The sequence below is a fragment of the Artemia sp. Qi Xiang Cuo genome, chromosome 9, assembly GCF_049724085.1.
Source record: "Artemia sp. Qi Xiang Cuo chromosome 9, ASM4972408v1, whole genome shotgun sequence".
NCBI classification, from domain to species: Eukaryota; Metazoa; Arthropoda; class Branchiopoda; order Anostraca; family Artemiidae; genus Artemia; species Artemia sp. Qi Xiang Cuo.
The window spans coordinates 69,150,358-69,174,435 of record NC_142802.1 but is presented as its reverse complement, the minus strand read 5'-3'; positions in this window follow the sequence as shown (position 1 = coordinate 69,174,435).

Below are 24,078 nucleotides of genomic sequence, written 5' to 3'. Positions count from 1 at the left end.
CGCCCACTTTTCCCTGTACACATCCAAACAAAATTTTTAGATAGCCATTTTGTTCAACGTAGTTAAAAGTTTTAGAAATTAGGTATTTGAGGATGATAACCCCCTCAGAGCCCTTTTGGCAAGGGTTGTAAGTTATGCCCTGGGGGCACATAAGGTTTTTATAGATAGTGATGTTGTAGAAACTTCAAAAAGGGCTCATTCTATTGGAAATTAGAAGGGCTTTTGCCCTTTTTAATTGTCGAAAGTGGTTGGAGGATAACTTACACCCCTCTCATACACACCATTTCCCCAAACACATCCAATCAAATTGTTGAAATAGCCATTTTTTTCGACGTAGTTAAAAAGTCAGGAAATTATGTTTTTGAGGATGACATTCCCCCCAAAGCTCTCAGGCAAGGGTTTTAAGTTATGCCCTGGGAGAATATAAGCTTTTTTTATGGAAAGAGTTGTCGTAGAAACTTCAAAAAGGAATCATTCAATTGGAAACTGAAACGGCTAGTGCCCTTTTTAATAGTTGAAAGTGATTGGATGGCAAGTAAATCCCCCCTCTCACGCCCACCATTTCGCCAAACGTATCCAATCAAAATTTTGAGATGGCCTTTTTGTTCAACTTAGTTGAACGGTCCGGTAATTATGTCTTTGAGGATAACAACCCTCTCAAAGCCCTCATGTCAAGGGCTGTAATTTACGCCCTGGGGCATAAAAGGTTTTTTAGAGAAAGCATTGTCGTAGAAACTTCAAAAAGATCTCATTCGATTGGAAATTGAAAGGGCTAGTGCCCTTTTTCATAGTTAGAAGTGACTGTAGGGCAACTGACCCCCCCCCCCCCCTCACGCCCACCATTTCCGCGAACACATCCAATCAACATTTTGAGATTTTCTTCAACGTAGTTGAAATTTCTGGATATTAGGTATCTGAGGATGACACCCTCGCCCCCCAACCCTCAGGGCAAGGGTTGTAAGCCAGGTGGCATATAAGGTTTTTATTGAAAGCGTTGTCTTAGAAACTTCAAAAGGGCTCATTCGATTGGAAATTGGGTAAAATTGTACTTTATCTACTTTTGACTATCTTGGAAAGGGGTTTGGCTATGTTAGGAAAATGAAACTTTCAGGGATAAGTCTACAAGCTAAAGTATGTCCCGGGAAGGTATTTTGAAGTACCTACCTCCACTGCTTCTCCCTCTAGAGGGTTCTGACTTTTGATGACGTTCAAAAATCTGTGTGATCTAAAAGTGAAACCTTGCAAAATAGATCCTCTGTTTAAATGAAGATAAACCAACTTGTTTCCAGCTTCACAGCTTTGCCCAATCCCAATTTATAATGTTTTAAAGACTTGCGAATACGTTGCCTAGCTTTTGAAAAAAGACATTGTTATGACTTAAAATTTTACTCAAATAACAGAAATTGTATTTTCAGAACTAAAGCCAGAGGAAAGAAACTTATAACTAAAAATTAAGCTAAAATGTTGTTTTGTCAAAAATTTCGATAGGTCATGTAGGTAAATTTCAGGATTTCAAAAAGTGGAGGTAGGTACTTCAAAATACGTTCCCAGGACACACTTTAGCCTGTAGACCCATCCCTGAAAGTTTCATTTTCCTAACCTCACCCCTTTCGAAGATAGCCAAAAGAAACTAAAGCACAATTTTACTAGAAATTGAAAGGGCTAGTGCCTTTTTAATAGTTAAAAGTGATTGGATATTAGCCAACGCCCCTCTCATGGCCACCATTTCCCCAAATACATCCAATCAAAATTTTTAGGTAGCCATTTTGTTTAACGTAGTTGAAAGTTCTGGAAATTTGGTCTTTGAGGATGACAACCCCCTCACAGCCCTCGGGGCAAGGGTTGTAAGTTTTGCACATAAGGTGTTTATAGAAAGTGTTGTCGCAGAAACTCAAAAAGGGCTCATTCGATTGGAAATTGAAAGGACTAGTGCCCTTTTTAATAGTTGAAAGTGATTGGAAGGCTTGACATTCTTATAGTAAAGATCGATGTGGGCACAGTGTATTATTTTTTTTTTTTTCTTTTTTTGGTTAGACCAGGGCACTTTGTATCGAAGGAGTTTTCTTAGGAACTTCAAAATGGACTCATTCGATTGAAAATAAAAAGGGCTAATGCCCTTTTGAATAGTCGAAAGTGATTAGAGGGCAACTAGTCCCCCTCTCACGCCCACCCTCCCATTTGCCCATTATGTTTAAAAACTAAATGTAACCTAAGATTAAATCAAATTGCACTGTGTTAATGCTAATTCCCAAAAAGGCATCTCAGCAGTATCCCCAGAACGACTGAGGGTATTATGTTCAAACTTTTGGGGTTTAAACATGAGCAGGGCTCAAAACCCCTACGACTTTCCAAGACCAGAACATAATTTGAACTTTACGGGAAAAAAAAATACAAATGAATGTGCATTATCAGTTTAATATACATATACTGATATTAAGTAATCAAAATGCTAAAATCATTTGATTTATTAAAGTTATTAATTTTAAAAAACAACGTTTTCCCGAGGGAAGTAAAGAGTGAAGTTGAAACTTAAAACGGACAAAAATTATTACTTCACAGCCTATTTAATATATAATGATATAACTACTATAAATAAACCAACTAATTGTGTTTCCCTATGCTTTTAGGATTATGCAAAACTAGCGCGTTACTGAAAACACAAAATAATATAGGACTATGGTGCAGTAAATGCAAACCAATTAAGAACACTTTTTATAGAGTCAAAATCTCATCAATCAAACAGTTCGTGGTAACGAACTGTAAGTAAGGAGCGACCCGGCTCAATGGTAACCGAAACTCTAGAAAACGGTATTTTGATACCAATAGATACATCAAAAGAATCATATTTTAATGCTGATTTCAAATATATAAGTTTCATCAAGTTTAATCCTACTCATCAAAAGTTAGGCGCCTGAAAAAATTTGGCTGATTTTCGAAAAAGAGGGGAAAGACCCCCTAAAAGCTATAGAACATTAATAAAAATCACTCTATCATAGTCATCGTATCACAGAACCCCACTGTGGAGGTTTCAAACTCCTATCTACAAAAATTTAGAATTTTGCATTTTTTGCCGGAAGAATAATCATGAGTGCCGGGGTAGTTGTTTGTTTGTTTTTTGTTTTTTTTCCCAGGGGTGATTGTATCGACCCAGTTGTACTAGAATATCGTGGGAGGGCTCATTGGAAGGGAAATTGAAAGTTCTAGTGCCCTTTTTAAGTGACCAAAAATAATGGAGGGCAACTAGGCCCCCTCCCACGCTCATTTTTTTCCCAAAGTCACCTGATCAAAATTTTGTGATAGCCATTTTGTTCAGCATGTTCGAAAATATTATAACTATGTCTTTTAGGATGACTTAATCCCCCGAACTTCCCGGAGGAAGGGCTGGAACTTATGAATTTTACCCATTGTTTATATATAGTATTGGTTATTTGGAAGTATTAATTAAAAAAAACAAGTTTTTTTAACTGAAAGCAAGGAGCGACATTAAAACTTAAAACGGACATAAATTATTCCGTATATGAAAGGGGCTGTCCCATCCTCAACGCCTCGCTCTTTACGCTAGTTTTTTTTTGTTTTAAAAAATAACGTTGTGAGACAGAGCCAAACTTTAGCGAAAAGAGCGCGGCGGTGAGGAGGGGACAGCCCCTTTCATTTAAGGAATAATTTCTGTTTGTTTTAAGTTTTAAAGTCGCTCCTTACTTTCAGTTTAAAAAACTTGTTTTTTTTATTTAATTTCTGATCGTTTTTTAGTTAATGCAGCTTTTATTTGCATAAAAATTTTACTTTTCTTTTGCTAAATGGATGTCTTTACAAATTAACTTACGTAACTAACTTCTATATTCGTATATTTTTCTTCTGGCAAAAAATACAAAGTTGCAGATTTTTGCAGATATGAGCTTGAAACCTATGTAATAGGGTTTTCTGATACGCTGAATCTGACGGTGTGATTTTCATTAAAATTCTTTCACTTGTAGGGGAAGTCTCCCCCCTCTTTAAAAAATCGAGAAAATTTTCTCGGGCTCGTAGCCTTTGATGAGTAATACTAAACTTAATAAAATTTATATATTTAGGATCAGCATTATAAACACATTCTTTTGATACATTTATTGACATCAAAATTTCGTTTTTAAAAGTTTCGATTTCTATTGAGCCGTATCGCTTGTTTTTTTATTGTTTTTTTTTATTACGTAGATGTTATTACGTATATGAAGGGGTTCTCTCCTTATTCAATACCACGCTCTTTACTTTAAAACTTAAAACAATTTTTTGATTAACAAAACGCTGAAACACAAAGGCCGTTTAATTAGAATAGATCGCTCTTTTGAAAGCACCAAAAAAAAAAAAAACTGTAGCGTAAAGAGCGAGGTATTGACTTGGGAGAGAACCCCCTCACATACGTTATAATTTCTGTTCGTTTTAAGTTCTAATATTCCTTCTTACATTTCAGTTGAAAAAACTTGTTTTTTTTATTTAACTTCTGATCGTTTCTTAAATAATGCTTGGAAATCCGGCGCCCCCTTCATAGAAATGTCCCTTACCCCAAAGAAACATCCTCCACGGAAATATTCTCCAGAGTAATCCCCTCCTCTAGCCCCCCTCTCCCGAAAAAATCCTTCCTGAAAATGGTTGTATACTTCCCAATAACCAATAAATAATGCTGGCAAGTCCGGCGCCCCCTTCATGGCACTGTCCCTTCCCCCCTGAAAACTTCCTTCATGGAAAGATCCTTCCATATAGCCCCCGACCCTCTCCATCCCCAGCCTACCAGAAAAAATCTCCACTGAAAAAGTCTGTATACTTCCCAATAACCTATACTATATGTTAACATTGAGTAAAGTTCATAACTTGCAGCCCTCCCCCTGGGGGCTTCGAGGGATTAAGTCATCCTAAAAGACATATTTATAATATTTTCGACCATGTTGAACACAATGACTATCTCAAAATTTTGATCGGGTGACTTTGGGAAAACAATGAGCGTGGGAGGGGGCCTAGTTACCCTCCATTTTTTGGTCACTTTAAAAGGGCACTAGAAATTTTACTTCCTGTTCCAATGAGCCCTCTTTCGATTTTTTAGGACTCAGGGTTCGTACCGCACAACCCTGGGGAAAAAAAAAAAAAAACAAACAAACAAATAAACACGCAGCTGTGTTATTTCTTCGGGGAAAAAAATTACAAATACCACGTGTTTTCTTGAGGCGCTTTAAAACGCTCCAGCCGGGTTTTCTGATATGCTGAATATGATGGTGTGATTTTCATTAAGGTTCTATAACTTTTCGGGGGTCTTTCTCCTTTTTATTGAAAATCAGCCAAATTTTCTCAGGTGCGTAACTTTTGATGGGTAGCACTAAACTTGATGAAAGCTATATATTTGAAATCAGCATTGAAATCTGATTCTTTTGATGTATCTATTGGTATCAAAATCCCGTTTTTTAGAGTTTCGGTTACCATTGAGCCGGGTCGCTCCTTACTTACAGTTCGTTACCACGAACTGTTTGATACAGACGTTTTCAGGGGAGATTTTTCCTGGTAGTGGGGGGGGGGGGTGGGTCGGGGGTTATGTGGGAGGATCTTTCCATGAAGGAAGTTTTCATGGGGGAAGGGACATTGCTATGAAGGGGACGCCGGACTTCCCAGCATTATTTAAAAAAAAGATTATAAATTTAATATAAAAAAACAAATATTTCAACTACAACAGCAGCAACATCGAAACTTTAAACGAACACAAAATATTACATATATAATTGGGTTCACCCCGTAGTCAATGCCTCGGTCTTTAAGCCAAAGATTTTTTAGTACTTTCATAAGAGCTATTTAATCTAATTAACGGCCTTTGTGATTTAGCGGTTATTTCTAAAGAATTGGAACAAAATTTGAACTTTTTCTTAAAGAGCAAGGTATTGACTAGGGGGTGAACCCCCTAATAAATGTATTAAAAATATATGAATATAGAAGTTCGTTACGTAAGTTAATTCGTAAGTTACGTATATTTATTACTAATAAAAACGTTCGTAAATAAAATTAAACAAGATTCGAGAAAGCCATTTAACTAATAAAAATAAATTAATATGAAAATTTTGTTTTAATTATTCATGTACGGTGAGCCAAGATCAAAACCTCCATTTATTCAAAAACGTTCAAAAATTCAATAAATAAAAACAAGTTTTTTAAACTGAAAGTAAGGAGCGACAATAAAACTTAAAACGAACAGAAATTAATCTGTATATGAAAGAGACTGTCCCCTCCTCAACGCCTCGCTCTTTACGCTAAAGTTTGACTCTGTCTCACAACTTTATTTTTTAAAACAATAAAAAACTTTAGCGTAAAGAGCGAGGCGTTGAGGAGGGGACAGCCTCTTTCATATACGGAATAATTTCTGTTCGTTTTAAGTTTTATTGTCGCTCCTTACTTTCAGTTTAAAAAACTTGGTTTTTTTTTATTTAATCCCTTTTAGGATCAATCCCTTTTAAGATAAAGCAACAATCCATTTTAGGATTTTCTTTATTATTTTACGTTTAATTTGGTGTCACTTCTGCACAATGGCTCGGTCCAATGACTGGCTCTTGTTTTGGTTCTCAAAAGGACATGCCATGATTAGTTTGTGCACAAGTTCGAAGCAAGGCCATATTGATAGTATTAGGACGATAGACTAGCTTTAGAATTTACATCATCGTTTGAAATTCACTCTTGTATAGAGATAAATAATCGGATTTCCAGAGTTCATATTATGTCTTATTTGATCTTCATTTCAAGTGATACTGAAGCATATTTCTTACAATTTAAGACTGTATATTACCCACTGTTGGTATTATAGCTGATGAGAGCAAAATGCTGCTTGATAAATCAATCCAATATTTCTGTATGCTGTTCAGTTACTTCGCGGTTATTAAAAATATTTAGTTTTACGCTTATGTTTTTAAGATGATTTTAATTGTATACTGAAAGTTACTAGTGTCGAAACTGGTATAAGACTATGAAAAGATTTATAGATTCGTTTAGTGTTGTCAGGATACATACTCATTTTTGACTCTTAAATCAATAATCCTGCTTTTTATACTTGACTTATGTGTTATCAGTAAAACACTAGTTTTGTATAATCCTAAAAGCATAGGGATACATAATTAGTTGGTTTATTTGTACTTGTTATATTAATATATATTAAATAGGCTGTGAAGTAGTAATTTTTGTCCGTTTTAAGTTTCAACTTTGCTCTTTACTTCCCTCGGAAAACTTTGTTTTTTTAAATTAATCTTTGTTCGTTTTTGATTAAAATCTAATGCAGAAACAACGCTGCTATGATCTTTTTTATTTATACTTAATAATGCACGCTCGTTTTAAGTTTTAATGTAACTTCTTAGTTTCAGTTGAAAATATTCACAAATATGACCTATGATTCAAGTGAACATACCACTCGATGCCTATTTTTAAGGTTTCTTCTGAATATAATAATTGTTTTTGGCACAAATTCAATTTTAACCCCTTATGAAGAGAACCTGTAAGCACTTTGCATCCTATTTACCATCCTACCTTTTTTATTGTTTTTTTTTATATAAAAAGTTTTTCCATTTTTCTTTCCCTACTCAGCTTATCAAAAACTTGCATTTTCCCCTTAAATCAAAGAACAGTATATTTCCGCTATTCTCCGAAACAATTAATAAATAGCAGAAAACACTCCCTAGTGAATATGGAGAAAGTAGGTCACATTTAAACGTTTAGCAATTAGCACTGAAAATACTTCTTAGAATACAATATTTCTTATGCCACATAAGAACACCGAATTTTCAGCAATTCATCATTCATATTTTGAAGTAGCTCATATTCACTAAGTAAATAAATTGAAGAAAAAATTTATTACATGGATTCAACGACTGATCTACAACAAAAAACGGTAAGTCTGTTATTATTTTCTTCAGGTTTTGAATGGAAAATATTTATATTGATAGCTTGTTCTATTCAAATATTTGATCATATTTACTAAGGCAGCCACTGATGCCATAAGGAATCGCCCGTTCTCTCTCTGAAGAAATAAAATTTCAAACAAAATATCGTTCAAAACATGGAATATAATAAGAAATCACTAATATTCTAATGAAGGGAGTGTGTAGGAGAAGCAGGCTTGCCACCCAGGGGCGCAATTTGGGGGGAGGGGTGGGCCATTTCCCACCCTAATTTTTCTGGGGGGCCCAATCTTCCTCCCAAAAAGGCCTTTTTTTTCTTTTACAAAATATACAGGAACAAAATTACAATTAGCAATTAGTCAAAATTTTGAAACTGCTGCATTTATATGTAAATTAACTTAGATAATAGTGAGATTAATAGTGCAACTGGGTCGTGCAAGGGTTCAAGTGACAGATCAGTTTCTGATTTTATTGATTCAACATCTTTCTTATGTGCTATCATGAGCAGTGTTTCCACTTCTACTTATTTTGGTAGTAGAATACTTATTTTTGGACTATTCTACTTCCAAATATTAAATCTACTTATTTTTGGAGGCTTAAGTTTTCGTGCCGGCCAAGTATTTTGGTTTTGATTCTGTTGAATTGTAATCCTATAATGTCTTATAGAATGGAAGGGTGCAATTGTTTTTAGAAGCGGCATCTTTGTCGGGAGTGGCAAAAAGGAAATTCGGGAAATTATAAAGATCAGTTTAAATGAATGAATTTGTTTAAAACCGTAAGACCATTCATATATAACCCATGTATTATTCGCCCAGTTCCCCAGTTTACTATCTAATATAAGCAGCTGAAGAGCCATTGAGAATTCATGAGTTTGTCAGGAGCTCAAAAACGTAAATTGGCAGCATTGAAGAAGGAGAAAGAAGCAGAAAAGCAAGGTTCTCTGAACAAATGAATTAATAAGAAAAAGCCAAATAAACCAGCTAGGTAAGTAATTATACTACAGTATCCGTGTTTTATTAAGTCGTGACTTTTTTTCGTGATCTGGTGGACCAAAGTTAATAGTCTGAACCGGGCTGGGTAGTTTATATGGTGTTAAAGGGATGCGGTACCTTAAATGTTCACCTTATCTTGCCCATTATAGACTTTTTTAGTTTGTCTGGCCAAACTATTTATAATTGATTGGGCGGTCTTGCCCTGGCTTGTAGAGCTTTGATAAGATATTCTAATAATCGACACAAAACTAAAAGCTGACACCTACTTTCCTGGAAATCTTAGAAAAATCATATAACTTCTCGCGGTTTGTCCCGGAGATAGAGATGTTCAGTTTCAATGAAATATATATCATCGGAAAGCCTATTTTTTATTTTTTCTATTAATCGGAGTAAATTTTCTTCTTAAAGTTCAGGAAAGGACAGTCACTCAAAATGTTCCAGCATACCTGCTAGGAAAACGCCGAAAATCACCTCAAAGGAATTATCAGTTGGCCAGCTTGGTCCCTTTGGGAGCTCCCTATGGCACTAAAAAAATCTAATTCTTTTTTACTGTTGTAAATAAGCTAATTCAGAAGTTAGGTAGCCTCTTTTACTTTCTAGTTTTCTTCTTAGATCTTTCCTTTTTTTTCTGTCATTTAATTCTTCTTTAATAAAAGAAAAATTATAGCCTCTCAACCAATGCAGTATAGTTATCTTTAAAATTAACTAGCCTTTTACTGAAAAATAATAAATACAAAATAATACTGGATATGCAGTAGATCTGGTTTCCAATAAATTAAAAGAAAAAAACAAGTTTTTTAACGAACTGAAAGTAAGGAGGGACATTAAAACTTAAAACGAACAGAAATTATTCCGTATATGAAAGGGGCTGTCCCCTCCTCAACGCTTCGCTCTTTACGCTAAAGTTTGTTATTGTTTTAAAAAATAAAGTTGTGAGACAGAGTCAAACTTTGTTGTAAGTTGTGAGACACTAAACTGGATGAAAGTTATATATTTGAAATCAGCATTGAAATCTGATTCTTTTGATGTATCTATTGGTATCAAAAACCCGTTTTCTAGAGTTTCAAATACCATTGAGCCGGGTCGCTCCTTACTTACAGTTCGTTACCACGAACAGTTCGATTAAAATTAGCTCTATGTTGTTTTGTTTTGTTCTTTTTTCTTCTGCAAAGCACTGTTAATTTTATGGATAACAATGCTACTTGGGTTGAGGGGCATAAGCCAAAGATTGTCGTTTTTTTTCTTTTTTTTGTTTTTTTTTATTGATTTAAACACACAGTTTTGAAGTGCTGTTAATTTTATTGATAACAATTCTGCATGGGCTGAGGGGCTTAAGCCAGATATTGTCGTTTTTTTTTCTTTTCTTTCTTTTTTTTATTGATGGAAACAAACAGTTTTGCAGTTCATATATCATTAGATTTTCTAAAAAGCGAACTTGTGGTATTAATCCGCATTCGATTTGCTGTAGTCACGCTTCACGTTTCGCCATTTGGTCAAAAATTTTGAACCTGTTTGGCGGTCACATTATCAGTAGTTCTTCAGTTTAAATGGGAGAACGTCGCAGAAAAAATGCAAATAAGCCCACAACGGAGAAGGACGTAACTGAAACTACAGAAAATCGAACGCGCCTCTAGCTTATTTGCGATCTGTCATGACGCCCGAATCATTCATTCAAGGACTACTGCAAAGGCTTTTTGCGATTTGGGTTGCTATTGCATTAAGCCCAAAGTTTCTATTATTGTCTTTACGGATAGATAAGGATCAACACATGTATAACCATCCGAAAAACGCCCTTTTTGGCTTTGCTGAAATTTCCTGTTTTTTTTCCGAAGTTCGATATACTTTAGTAAACTGTCACACCATGGAGGAGTTCTAGCACTATTTTTCCCCAACTGCTGTGCCGAAAGCGGAAACTGCTACGTAGTTTGGACTTAACATACTAAAAAAAAGCAACTGTTTAAATGTTGAAAATGAGTTCAATAGGGCTTCAAAGTACAAGAGTGGCTTTTAACCTTTGGGTATATCTTTCAGGTGCCTGACTCAGCACCCGAACAATCCATTGCCGTCACTTTGGGTCCTTCGAAGGCCGTGGTGGTCGGTCAGACCGAGCTAGTAGATAAAGAGACGACTCAAAGAGACACTGCGCCTGTCACTGCTCAAGAGGCGCAATCTGGAAGAGATACGACTCGAAATGAACAGCACCATCGTTCAAGTGGTCCTAATGATATTTCTTAATCCTCCCACGACCATCCATGTCAACCACAGCTGCTACGGTACCCTGCACAGGTTTCAGCAAACGGCAAGCTAAGACGGTCATTTAATATTTCGTATTATGGAAGGCATCCTTGGCTTGAGTACTCAGTGAACAAAAATTTGGTTTTCTGTTTCTGCTGCAGACACTTTGGCGGCACGTCAACCCTTCGCGGACAGAGATATGGGGCGAGGCCTTTCATCGAGACCGGCGTTAGAAGATGGAAGGGCATCTCAACCTTGCTAGAAGAGCATGCGAAAAGTGACCGCCATAGGGACAGTGCAGTTTCGTGGACGAAGTTCATAGCTATACAAGCCAAGGAGACTCAACCCATCGCATCTGTTTTGTCAACGGACAGGAATAAGGAGATGAATGAAAACAGGGAACACGTAAAGGCTTTACTGAAAGTAACGGCCCTACTGGGGTGACTGGGTACAGCCTTTCGCGGCCACGATGAGACTGAATCTTCGGCAAACAAAGGACATTTCGTCGAAACTTGCAATCTTCTCGCCGAGTATTCTCCCACGCTTTTCAACAAGCTACAAAGACGATACGGCCACTATGCGTCCCATGAATACCAGAACGATCTAATTTCAGTTATCGGATCTAGGCTTCGGTCTACAACAGTGTAAGAAGTTAAGCTTGCCAAATACTTTGCTGTTCTTGTCGACGAGACAAAAGATAGTTCGAAGAAAGAACAGCTCGCCATTCTTCTGAGGTACTTCGACGAGGGAAAAGTACGAGAAAGACCAATAGGATGCTACCATATGAAAAGCCTGGATGCTGAGAGGTTAGCCAGCTTCATTCACGACACAGAGGCGAAACTTGGTCTCGACTGGAACTGTTGTGTTGCTCAGTGCTACGACGGAGCAAGCGTGATGAGCGGGCCCTTCTCTGGTGTTCAAGCGCGATTGAGAGCGAAAGCGCCACAAGCAATATACATTCATTGCCATGCGCATAGACTAAATTTGGTTATTGCAAACTGCGTTGAAGGTGTTGGGACTGTTGGCTCATTTTTGTTGTCGAGTCCCAAAAGGCTACTCAACTGCCAGTCCTGGAATTAGAAAGGAGGGCTGCGACAAGATGGTCATACTGGTATCGATCAATATCAAAGATAAGACTCCGATATGATTGTGTTCTGGCTGTACTGTCTGCAGCCAGCGAGGGAGCTGATAGTGAAGCTCGAGCAAAAGCAGCTGGGCTCCAGAGAAAAACCGAATCTTTCACAGTTATATTCCAGTTGCTCTATATGGAAGCAATTCTGAGGACAACAAACTCCCTTTCTGAGCAGCTTCAGACAGTTGATCTGGTAATATCTAGGTGCCGCACCTTGATTCAAACAACAAGGAAGGAAATAGCTGAACTGCGCTCTGACACTTCATTTGCATCGCTTTTGGAGAAGGCAAAAGAGTTTGCTGAAGGTCTTGAAATTGAAATACCTGACTTGAATGGACCCGCGACCGGATCCTCCTCTGCGGATCAGAAGGGACGACCTAGAAAACCCCAAAAAATTATCAAACCCCTGAAAGAATTCATGACCACTTCGACGTTAGGAAAAAACTTTGTTGAATCCGACAATAGAGCTCCAACTCTAGCGGAAGAACTGAAAAGAGAATACCTGGAGACTGTAGATCGTCTGATTGCAGAATTCAACAGACGGTTTACAGATAACCTTCCAGTGCTCAGTACACTCGAAGCTCTGGACCCCAGCTCTACCAAGTTCATGGATGCTGGGCTCCTCAAGCAATTCTCTGAACTTTATTCTGAAATGGACATTGACCAGATTCTTCTTGAGGCCCAAGCTGGTATTGCCAAGCGGTTTTTGCTCGAGGAGGAGGCAAAGCCGAAAAACTTCATGGACGTCATCGATAATATCGAGACACTTCCAGTGATCTATTCAGAAATTATCAAAGTTCTTCATATTGCTGCCACACTTCCTGTCACGACATCCAGCAATAAAAGCTTGTTTTCTGGGCTAGAAATAGTGAAGAACTATCTGCGGTCGACCACAGGAGACGATCGTCTTAGTCACCTGCTTTTGATCTTTGCAGAGAAGGGTTTAGTTAAAAACTTGGATTTCAACCAGCTTGTTGACGACCTTGCGAAGATAAAACCACGACGGTTCCCCTTGTTGCCTTGAATGTTCACTGATCTGTTTCAAATTTTTTTTGTATTTTTTGATTTTGTAAATATACTTGATCGAGCAGTTTCGCATCGTCACAGCCAGAGCGTGACTCCGACTTGGACTTAGGTATTTACTCTAAGCAGCGAGCTGAAGAATTCGGCTACGGAATATACTTTAGTCAAAGCGTGAGCTTCTACAGAGGTTCGGCTTTCGTCAAGTTATAGGTTTGGAAAAGTGGAAGATTCTCAAACGGCTGTTTTTTTAACATCGCACATACCGTTTCCACTTTCTTCAGATATCTGGCCTTTTAAGAACCTATGGGATAAGAGCGAAAGAAGAAAAGGCAAAGCAATTGAGACAGTTTCCTTAATTTTTACGGTAACTCCCATGGAAGGCAGTTTTTTTTTCGGATAAAGCTAGAGGTAATTTTTTTTTTATACAAGCCTGCTTCGGGGCCCATGTCGATTGCTTGCCTACCCTAAGGTTTGGCTGAAATGGCGCCTCTGTTGCCACCCCTAGTGATTTATCACTATTTCTAGTGATTCCTTATGTTCCCTAGTGATTTTTTCTAGGTTGGGATTTTCGTTCTAAAACTAGTGATTTTTATCTAAATCTAGTGATTTTTCACGATATAGTGTGTAGATTCATGATTCAATTTGAATAAATGATACAATAAGCTAACTAATAAAAAAAACAAAAAGTAGTGATTCACTACAGTTCCTAAAATGTTCCAGATTAGCGTTTATGCAAATATACCGCCTTTCAAAGCACGTAGATATGAGAAACAGCTTTCTAATGAGCCATTAATCATCTCTCTATGATTTTCTGGTAAACCGCTAGCCCTGGAAAAAAAATGGAAAAAAATGGAGACAGATCAGTGCTACTCATGCAAAAAAGTCATTTTCCTTGGTGTTCAAGGTGGGGAATTGTAATTATCCTACAAAAGGTTTTCAACCATGCTGATTCCAATGGTGTACTTTTTATTCCGATTTGACGCCATTTTCAAGGGGTTTCAGGCTCTTTTTTGAAATCACCATAAATTTCTTTTCGCAATAAACTTTTACTTCTAATACGAACCAAAATAATAGTTACCATTCCTAAATTTTAAAGAGTTCATAGTTAATTCTTCCAACGGACTAATGAGACTTACTAAGGGGGCTGGGAGGGAGATTATACGCTGAGGGTTCCTTGTAAATCTCCAATTAAGGGTTTTGGATCATAATTATTAAAATGGAACTGTTTTATACTTCGAAGCTTTTCAACTCAAGAAGTGACACAAAAGGGGCCGTTTTTTGTACTATTTGGCACTTACGAATGGCAAAACTGATTTAAAAGCACGTAGTTATGAGCAATAGCTTTCAAATCAACCATTTAACATCTCTCTAAGAAGTTCTGGCAGCCCACTAGCCTCTAGCTTTTCCACTTAAGACATGGCATCAATAGTCCCATTTATAGTGCCATTTGGCAGTTGCAGGTGGTGGAATTCATAAATAGAATGTAGATATGATAAATATCTTTAATGTGAACTATTAAACATCTATACACGGTGTTTTTGTAGCCCGCTAGCTCCCCCCCCCCCTTGAGAAATGGCACACAGTGTGCCATTTTTGTGCCATATGGCACTTGCAGAGAGTGAAATTTATAAAAAGCACACAGATGTGAGAAACAGCTTTCTAATGAGCCATTGAGAATCTCTCTATGATGTTCTGGTAAACTGCTAGCCCTGGAAAAAAAAAATAAAAATAAAAAAGGGAGACAGATCAGTGCTACTCATGCAAAAAAGTCATTTTCCTTGGTGTTCAAGGTGGGGGACTCTAATTATCCTAGAGAGGGTTTTTGACCATGCTGATTCCAATGGTACACTTTTTATTTCGATTAAACGCTATTTTCAAGGAGTTTCAGGCTCTTTTTCGAAATCACCATAAACTTCTTTTCGCAATACACTTGTACTTCTAAGATTAACCGAAACAATAGTTACCATTCCTGATTTAGTGTCAAATGACAATTTTTTTCACCAGACAGTTCTTTTGAAAACATGTTTTTCAACTTTTGATTACTATGGGCTGTGGTTTGCTCTTTATTAGGTTGCAGCTGCTGCTGCAAACATGATAAAAGTAAAAACATTTATATTTTTTCAGTAAAGTGCAAATTATGTTCTGGCCTTGGGAAGGTATAGGGGGTTTTGAGCCCTACTCATGTTAATTTCTGCTCGTTTTGAGTTTGACTCGGTTATTTATTGTAATTTCTGTTTGTTTTGGATTTCATTTATTTATCGATCCTGATTTGTGGTAGTTTCACGCTAGGTAGATTATTTTATTTGATTTTTGCTCATTTTTGGTTTAGTGAAGTTCTTTACTTCTCTTTGAAAAGCTTATTTTTTGGAAAAAGTTTTTTTAATTAATAATATGAAAAGGGTATCAGAGAGGATAATCAGCAATATTTTTGGAACGTCTCACCGTATCAACATGAAACTCCCAGGGTATCACGAGGGGTATGTTTAATGAAACCCAAAACCAACAGAAATTACAATAAATAACCGAATCAAACTCAAAACCAGCATGAATTAACATGAATAGGTCTGACAACCCCCATGCCTTCTCAAGATTAATTTTAAAAAACAAAGTTTTTCTGAGGGAAGTTAAGAGCGAAGTTGAAACTTAAAACGTACAAAAATTATTGCTTCACAGCCTATCAGAGGCAGCGCTGTAGCGTTGCCTATAGTAAAGGCCATACGGCTCCAATGTTTTATTATTTATTATTTTTTTCCCAGAGGCACTTCATACGGAAGGGGTCGTCGTAGAAACTTCAAAGGGGGCTCATTTGATTGGAAATCGAGAGTTCTAGTGCCCTTTTCAATAGTCGAAAATGATTGAAGGGACAACTAAACCCCCCCCCCTCCACGCCCATCATTCCCCCAAACACATCCAATCAAAATTTTGAGATAGCCATTTTGTTCAGCGTAGTTGATTTTTAAATAGAAAATATGTTTTTGCGGAGGACACTCCCCCACAACCCTCAGGGCAAGGGTTTTAAGTTATGCCCTGGGGGCATATAAGGTTTTTATAGAAGGCGTTGTCATAGAAACTTCAAAACAGGCTCATTCGATTGGAATTTCAAAGGACTTGTGCCCTTTTTGATAGTCGAAAGGGATCGGAGGGCAACTAGCCCCCCCCCCTCACGCCCATCATTTCCCCAAACACATCCAGTCAAAATTTTAAGATAGCCATTTTGTTTAGCGTAATTGACTTATAGAGAGAAACTATGATTTTGGGGTGGACACTTCCCCGCAACCCTCAGGGAAAGGGCTTTTAGTTTTGCCCTGGGGGCACATAAGGTTTTTATAGAAGACATTGTCGTAGAAACTTCAAAAAAGGCTCATTCGATTGGAAAGGCAAAGGGATAGTGCTCTTTTTAATAGTCGAAAGGGATTGGAGGGCAACTAGCCCCTTCCCCCACCCATCATTCCCCCAAACACATCCAATCAAAATTTTGAGATATCTATTTTGTTCACCGTATTTGATTACCACATAGATAATATGTTTTTGAGGAGGAAAATCCCCTACAACCCTCAGGGCAAAGGTTTTAAATTAAGTCCTTGGGGCATGTAAGGTTCTTATAGAATGTGTTGTTGTAGAAACTACAAAAAAGACTCACTCGATTAGAAATTAAAAGTGCTAGTGCCTTTTTTAATAGTCGAAAGTGATTGGAGGGCAAGTAGCCCCCCCCTGCCCACCTTTCCCCCAAGCACATCCAATCAAAATTTTGAGACAGTCATTTTATTAAAAGTAGTTTTAACTTCTGGAAATTAGGTCTTTGAGGATGACAACTCGCCCATACCCCTCAGGGCAAGGGTTTTAAGTTATGCCCTGGGGACATAGGCTATAAGGTTTTGTATAGACAACATTGTCGTATAAACTTCAGAGAGGGCTCATTTGATTGGAAATTGAAATTTCTAGTTAATTTCCAGATATAAAATATATTTTTGAGGAGGACACTCCCCCACAACCCTCAGGGCAAGAGTTTTAAGTTATGCCCTGGGGGCATATATGGTTTTTATAGAAGGTGTTGTCATAGAAACTTCAAAACAGGCTCATTCAATTAAAATTTCAAAGGGCTTGTGCCCTTTTTAATAGTCGAAAGTGATCGGAGGGCAACTAGCCCCCCCCCCCTCACTCCCACGTACAATCCTCAAGGCAAGGGTTTTAAGTTATACCCTCTGGGCATATAAGATTTTTATAGAAGGTGGTGTCGTAGAAACTTCAAAAAGGCTCATTCGATTGGAAATTCAAAGAGCTAGTCCCTTTTTAATAGTCGAAAGTGATTTAAGGGCAACTAACCCTCCTCTCACGCCCACCTTTTCGATTAGGTCTTAGGTCTTTGAGGATGAAAACTCCCCCATAGCCCTCAGGGCAAGGGTTGTAAATTATACCCTGGGGGCATATAAGGTTTTGTATAGACAACATTGTCGTATAAACTTCAGAGAGGGCTCATTTGATTGGAAATTGAAAGTTCTAGTTCACTTTTTAAGCATCAAAAGATATTGGAGGGTAACCAGCTCCCCCCCCCTAAACCCTATTTTCCCAAACGTATCCAATAAAAATTTTAAGATAGCTATTTTGTTAAAAATAGTTCAAAGATCATATAACAAAAATTTCGGTGTTTACACAACCCACCAGGGCCCAGGGGCAGGCGTTATGAGTTATGCCCTGGGGGCATATATGGGTGTCTAATGTAAGGGATGGTCGTATTAACTTCAAAGAGGGATCGTTTGAATTGAAATTGAAAGTTCTAGTTCTCACTTTTTAACATTTAAATGAGATTGCATGGTATCTAGCCCCCCCATCCACGCTCTTTTTTCCTCAAAACCATCCAATAAAAAACTTGACATAGCTATTTTTAAAATAGTTACAAGACCATATACCGAAAACTCCGGGGTAGACAAAGTCCCCCAGGGCCCGAGGGCAGGTGTTGTAAGTTATGCCCTTGGGGAATATATTGTTCTTATTGAAGGGATGCTCGTAAAAAACTCAGAGATGGCTCATTTGATTGGAAATTGAAAGTTCTAGTTAAGTTTCTTCGAGTCAAAAGATATTGAAGGGGATCTAGCCCCCACGCCCCTTTTCCCCAAATGCATACAATAAAAATTTTGAGATAGGTATTAAGTTAAAAATTTCTCAAAATTCAGATAACAAAAACTCAGGTGTCGTCACAACCCCCCAGGGCCTGGGGGCAGGCGTTGTAAATTATGCCCTGGGGAATATATTGTTCGTCTGAAAGGGATACTCGTATAAACTTCAGAGAGGGCCCATTTGGTTGGATATTGAAATCCAGCCCTTTTTAAGAGTCAAAAGTGATCAGAGGGCAACTGGCGCCCCAAGCCCTTTTCCCCCAAATACATCTGATAAAAATTGAGGTAGCCATTTTTTTAAAAATATTTCAAAGATCTTGTAAAAAAAATACTGGACGTAGCGTCTTTTCGCTAACAATAGATCCACGATCCGAAGAGGAAAACTCCTGTGTTATCACAACCCCCCCAGGGCTCGGGTCGGTTTTTTAATTACTGCTCAGTGAGCATATATGATTCTCATGGCAGGTGTGCTCGTATGAACTTCAGAGAGGGATCATTTGAATGGAAATTAAAAGTTATAGCTCATTTTCTCAGAGGAAACAACCTTAGACGAAAAATAGTACCTCCCACACTCCATGTCTTCGGGATTATTGGATGAATAAACCCAACAGATAAAAGTTTCAGATGACCATTTTGTTAACAGTGATTCAACCCTCAGATACTAAAACTCCATGGTCAACACAACCTCCCAGAGTCCAGGGACAGGCGTTATTAGTTATAATCTGGGGATTTATATGGTTTTTATAGAAGGGATACTCGTATAAACTACAGAGAGGACTCATTTGATTGAAAATAGAAGGTTCCAGTTCTCTTTTAAAGAGTCAAAAGAGACCGGAGCTTAATATAGTCCCCCCACGCCCTTTTTCCCCAAACCCATCTGATAAAAATTTTGAGATAGCAGTTTTGTTAAAAATGATTTAAACATCAGATAGTAAAAACTCCGAGGTTGACACAAACCTATTTTTTCACTTTGATATTGTTACTTTGATATCAGTTTTGACACTTTGATGAATATTTGATTTTTTTAAAGTTTTATTTTTAAATAAGGAATTTTTTTAAACTCTAAACTTTTTGCAATCAAGAACGAACAAAAACTAATTTAAAAACAGCTATCTGAAAAATAAGTTTTTCAAAGAGAAGTAGTAGACGTTTTAAACTTAGGGTCAGCAGATACAAATACCTGTAAAATTTCAAACTCAAAACGACCAGAAATTACTATTAAAGAATAAATGAAGTCCACAACGAACAGAAATAAAATAAACAATCATAGCAAAACATGCAACAAGTTAGGATATAAACGAATAAATAGATTTTAAAGCGAGTAATGCTTAGGTTGAATATGAAAATCAAGCTTAAGACGAAAAAAATATTTTCCTATTCAAGTACAAATGAAACTTAAAACGAACAGAAATTAAATAAACCATCAATGCAAACAAACACACAATAGATATTAATGTAAATTAATAAATAAATCTTAAAACGAATGAAACTTCAATTGAATATACAAATTAAGTTTGAAACAAACAAAATTCACCAAAAACAAGAGTTTGGCTATGACCTCCTTCTCTCACTGCAAAAGTCTAAAACCTACTGCGTCATTGGCTCTTTACTGAAAACTACATGCGTCTTGAACAGTCTTGAAAAGTATTAACAACATCAAATTGAATATTTGATGTATAATGATATTAAATGTTGAAAGATTCATTAGTTCAAGAATTTATTTCGCTGTAATTGTATTTTTATTTTCAATGCTGTAAGAACTGGAAAAGAAAGTATGTGTCATATAATCTGTTTTCAGTTAAGTGCCAATGACGTATTAAGCTTTTGGTTTTTATTTACAGTTAGGAAAAGAGGCAGTATCCAATCACTTGTTTGTAGGGAAACTATATTTGTCCTTAACAACTTTAAAAAGAGCTAATAAATTAAACTGAAAATTTGATGTATATTGATATTAATTGCTGAAAGCTCATCAGTTCAAATTGTTACTATAATTTTAGTGTTTATTTTCAGAGATAAGTACAAAAGAAAATATTTGTCACAAAATTGGTTTTCAGTAAAGCGCTAATTACGCAGTAGGTTTTAGACTTTTACAGTGAGAGAAGGTCATACCCAAACTCTTATTTGTGGTGATTTTTTTTGTTTCAAGCTTAATTTCCATATTCAATTTAAGTTTCACTCGTTTTAAGATTTATTTATTAATTTACATTAATATCTAATTTATGTTTGTTTGCATTGATTGTTTATTTAATTTCTGTACGTTTTAAGTTTCATTTGTACTTTAATAGGAGAATATTTTTTTCGTCCTAAGCTTGATTTTCATATTCAATCTAAGCATTACTCGCTTTAAGATCTATTTATTCATTTATATCTTTACTTGTTGTATGTTTTTGCTATGATTGTTTATTTAATTTCTGTTAGTTTTTGTTTTTATTTATTATTTAATAGTAATTTATGGTCGTTTTGAGTTTGAATTTTAAAAGATATTTGTATCTGCTGAGCTTAAGTTTAACATGGCCTTTACTTTTCTTTGAAAAACTTATTTTTTCGGAAACTTTGTTTTAATTAATCTAGCATATATCAATAAAACTTTGACTTGACTTACTTACTTTGACTTATGTCTCCTGCCGGGCTCGGCGTAGAGAGTGACGTCTGCCTCCTCCATCCACTTCGGTCCATGGCAAGCGTTTGCACATCGCTCAACCTGATATTTGCCATCGTCAGGAACTCGGATAGGCTGTCAGACCATCGTTTCTTCGGTCGGCCGCGAGGTCGCTTCCAACCGACTTTGACAGGGTCGAAGTCATGGATCGTTTTCGCAGGTATGTGTGGAGGCATTCGAAGTAGGTGTCCGAACCATAGTAGTGTTCGCTCGGCTGTTTGGGTCGATAACCGAGACTGCTTGGTGAGCTGCAGCAGCTTCTCATTGCTGACGAAGTCGAACCATCGTAGACCTTCGATCCTCCTCAGGCTCTTCGACTGAAAGACATCTATGGCCTTGAGGGTTGTGGCTGAAACTTGCCACGTCTCAGCTCCATAGAGCATCACAGAGCCGAGGAGGGCGTTGAAAATCCGCAGCTTCGTTCTCCAACTGATGTTCCGTTTTCGCCAGAGGTGACGGTTCAGTCTGCCCATGGCAGAAGACGCTTTGGATATTCTCGCTTGTAGTTCAGAAAGAAGCGAGCCATCTGAAGAAATTATGGAGCCCAGGTAGGTGAACCTTTGGACAACTTCGATGCTAGTGGTGCTATCCAGGCTAACTGAAGGATAGGCAGCAAGAGAGGATGGGTCAATGGCCATAATTTTCGTTTTAGTCCAGTTTATCTGCAGTCCTAATTGCAGCCTCTTCTCGTAGGATTCGCAGCGCTTCCAGCAACTGCTCTATGGAGTCCGCCAGAATGGCCAAGTCATCGGCAAAATCAGCATCTGTAATGACACGATCTCCAAACTTTTGTCCAAAGCTGAGACGTGAAGTAGTCCTTGTCATAACGTAGTCTATAATGACATTGAAGAGCTCTGGGGCAAATGCACATCCTTGGTGCACTCCTGTCGTGATTTGGAAGAACGGGCTGCGCCGGCCGTTCACTTGAATACAGCTCTCCGTCCCATGGTGTAGAGCTTTGAAGAGTCTGCAGTATTTCTCAGGGAGACCTGTCGATTCTAGAATCCGCCAAAGAGCTTCTCGGTCCACTGAGTCGAACGCAGCACGGAAGTCGACGAAGGTAAAAAAAGCTTTTTGTCGGAACTCCGTGGCTTTTTCTGTGATTTGTCGGATCGTACAAATCTGTTCGATGGTTGAACGGTTCGACATGAAACCAGCTTGCTCCGGTTGCCGGATTTTACGAATGATATTTCGACATCGATCTAGCAGGACCATTGAGAAAAGTTTTCCCGGGACAGACAGTAGGGTTATTCCACGGTAGTTCGAGCAGTCGCTTCTAGAACCTTTCCTCTTCCATAAAGGGATAATGACACCCTTACACCACTTTTCGGGAATTATCTCGGTTTGCCAAATTGTAAAGAAGAGGGTGTGGAGAAACAGGAGCATAACAGGACCTGCATATTTTTGCAGCTCCGAACTCAGGCCACAGATACCGGCAGCTTTATTGTTCTTGGGCCTTTTTACTGCATTTCCAATTTCTGAGGGGCTGAAAGGCTCGTCTGGAGGAGCATCTGTTTCGGATCTTGGACTGCCAGGTTGGCTGGGACTATCAGTAGGAGGCATAGACGGGTTAGTGTTGTTCAGGAGTGAGCAGAAGTGGTCCTTCCACTGCTCGAGACAAGAACCCTCATCAGAGAGAAGTGTCCCATCCCTGGATAGGACGGGTCCCAATGCTGGTGTTTTATTTTCTGTGAGATCGCGGAGGTGCTTGAACAGGCTACCCATGTCTTTCTTTTTTCTCTATGTTTGTAGGATTGTGGAGAACTAGCGTTTTGTGAAAACACAGAAGCCAAGTATAAGAAACAAGAATATTGATTTAGGAGTCAACAGTGTTTACATAGCCTGACAAAAACAAAACTAATGTATAAAGCTTTGCATGGTGTTTCAAAGCTCTGATATCAGCAACTTTCATTATACAATGGAAATTATATTATAAACTTAAGCACAGAAATAAATATTTTTTAATAGCCGCAAAGTCATTGAACAGCTTACAGAAATAATGGATTGATTTATTAGGTAATTAAATAAAAAATACAAGTTTTTTTTAACTGAAAGTAAGGAACGACGTTAAAACTTAAAACGAACAGATTATTCCGTATATGAAAGGGGCGGTCCCCTCCTCAAAGCCTCGCTTTTACGCTAAAGTTTTTTATTGTTTAAAAAAATAGAGTTTTGAGAAAGTCAAACTTTAGCGTAAAGAGCGAGGGGCTGAGGAGGGGACAGCCCCTTTCGTATACGGAATAATTTCTGTTCGTTTTAAGTTTTAACGTCATTTCTTACTTTCAGTTAAAAAAACTTGTTTTTTTTTTATTTAATTTTTGAACGTTTTTTAATTAATGCAGGTTTTGATTTTTGCTCACCGTACATGAATAATTAAAAAAAAATTTTTATATTAATTTTACTTTTATTTGGTTAAATGGCTTTCTCAAAATTTGTTTAATTTTATTTACGAACGTTTTTATTAGTAATAAATATACGTAACTTACGAATTAAATTACATAACGAACTTATTCATATCTATATTCATAGATTTTTAATTCGTATATTAGGGGGTTCGCCCCCTAGTCAACACCTTGCTCTTTAAGCTAAAGTTCGAATTTTGTTCAAATTCTTTAAAAATGACCCCTTAATCACAAATGCCATTAATTAGAATAAATAGCTCTTATGAAAGTACTACAAAATATTTGGCTTAAAGAGTGGGATATTGACTAAGGAGTGAAGCCAATCATATACGTAATATTTTCTGTTCGTTTTTAGTTTTGATGTTGCTCCTTACTTTCAGTTGAAAAACTTGTTTTTTTTATTTAATTTCTGATCTTTTTCTTTAATAATGCTGGGAAATCCGGCGCCTCCATAATAGCAATGTCCCTTCCCCCATTAAAACTTCCTTCATGGAAAGATCCCCCCATACAACCCCCAACCCCCCCCCTACCAGAAAAAATCCCTGAAAACGTCTGTATGCTTCCCAATAACCAATACTATATGTTAACATTGGGTAAAGTTCAAAACTTCCAGCCCCTCTCCCCGG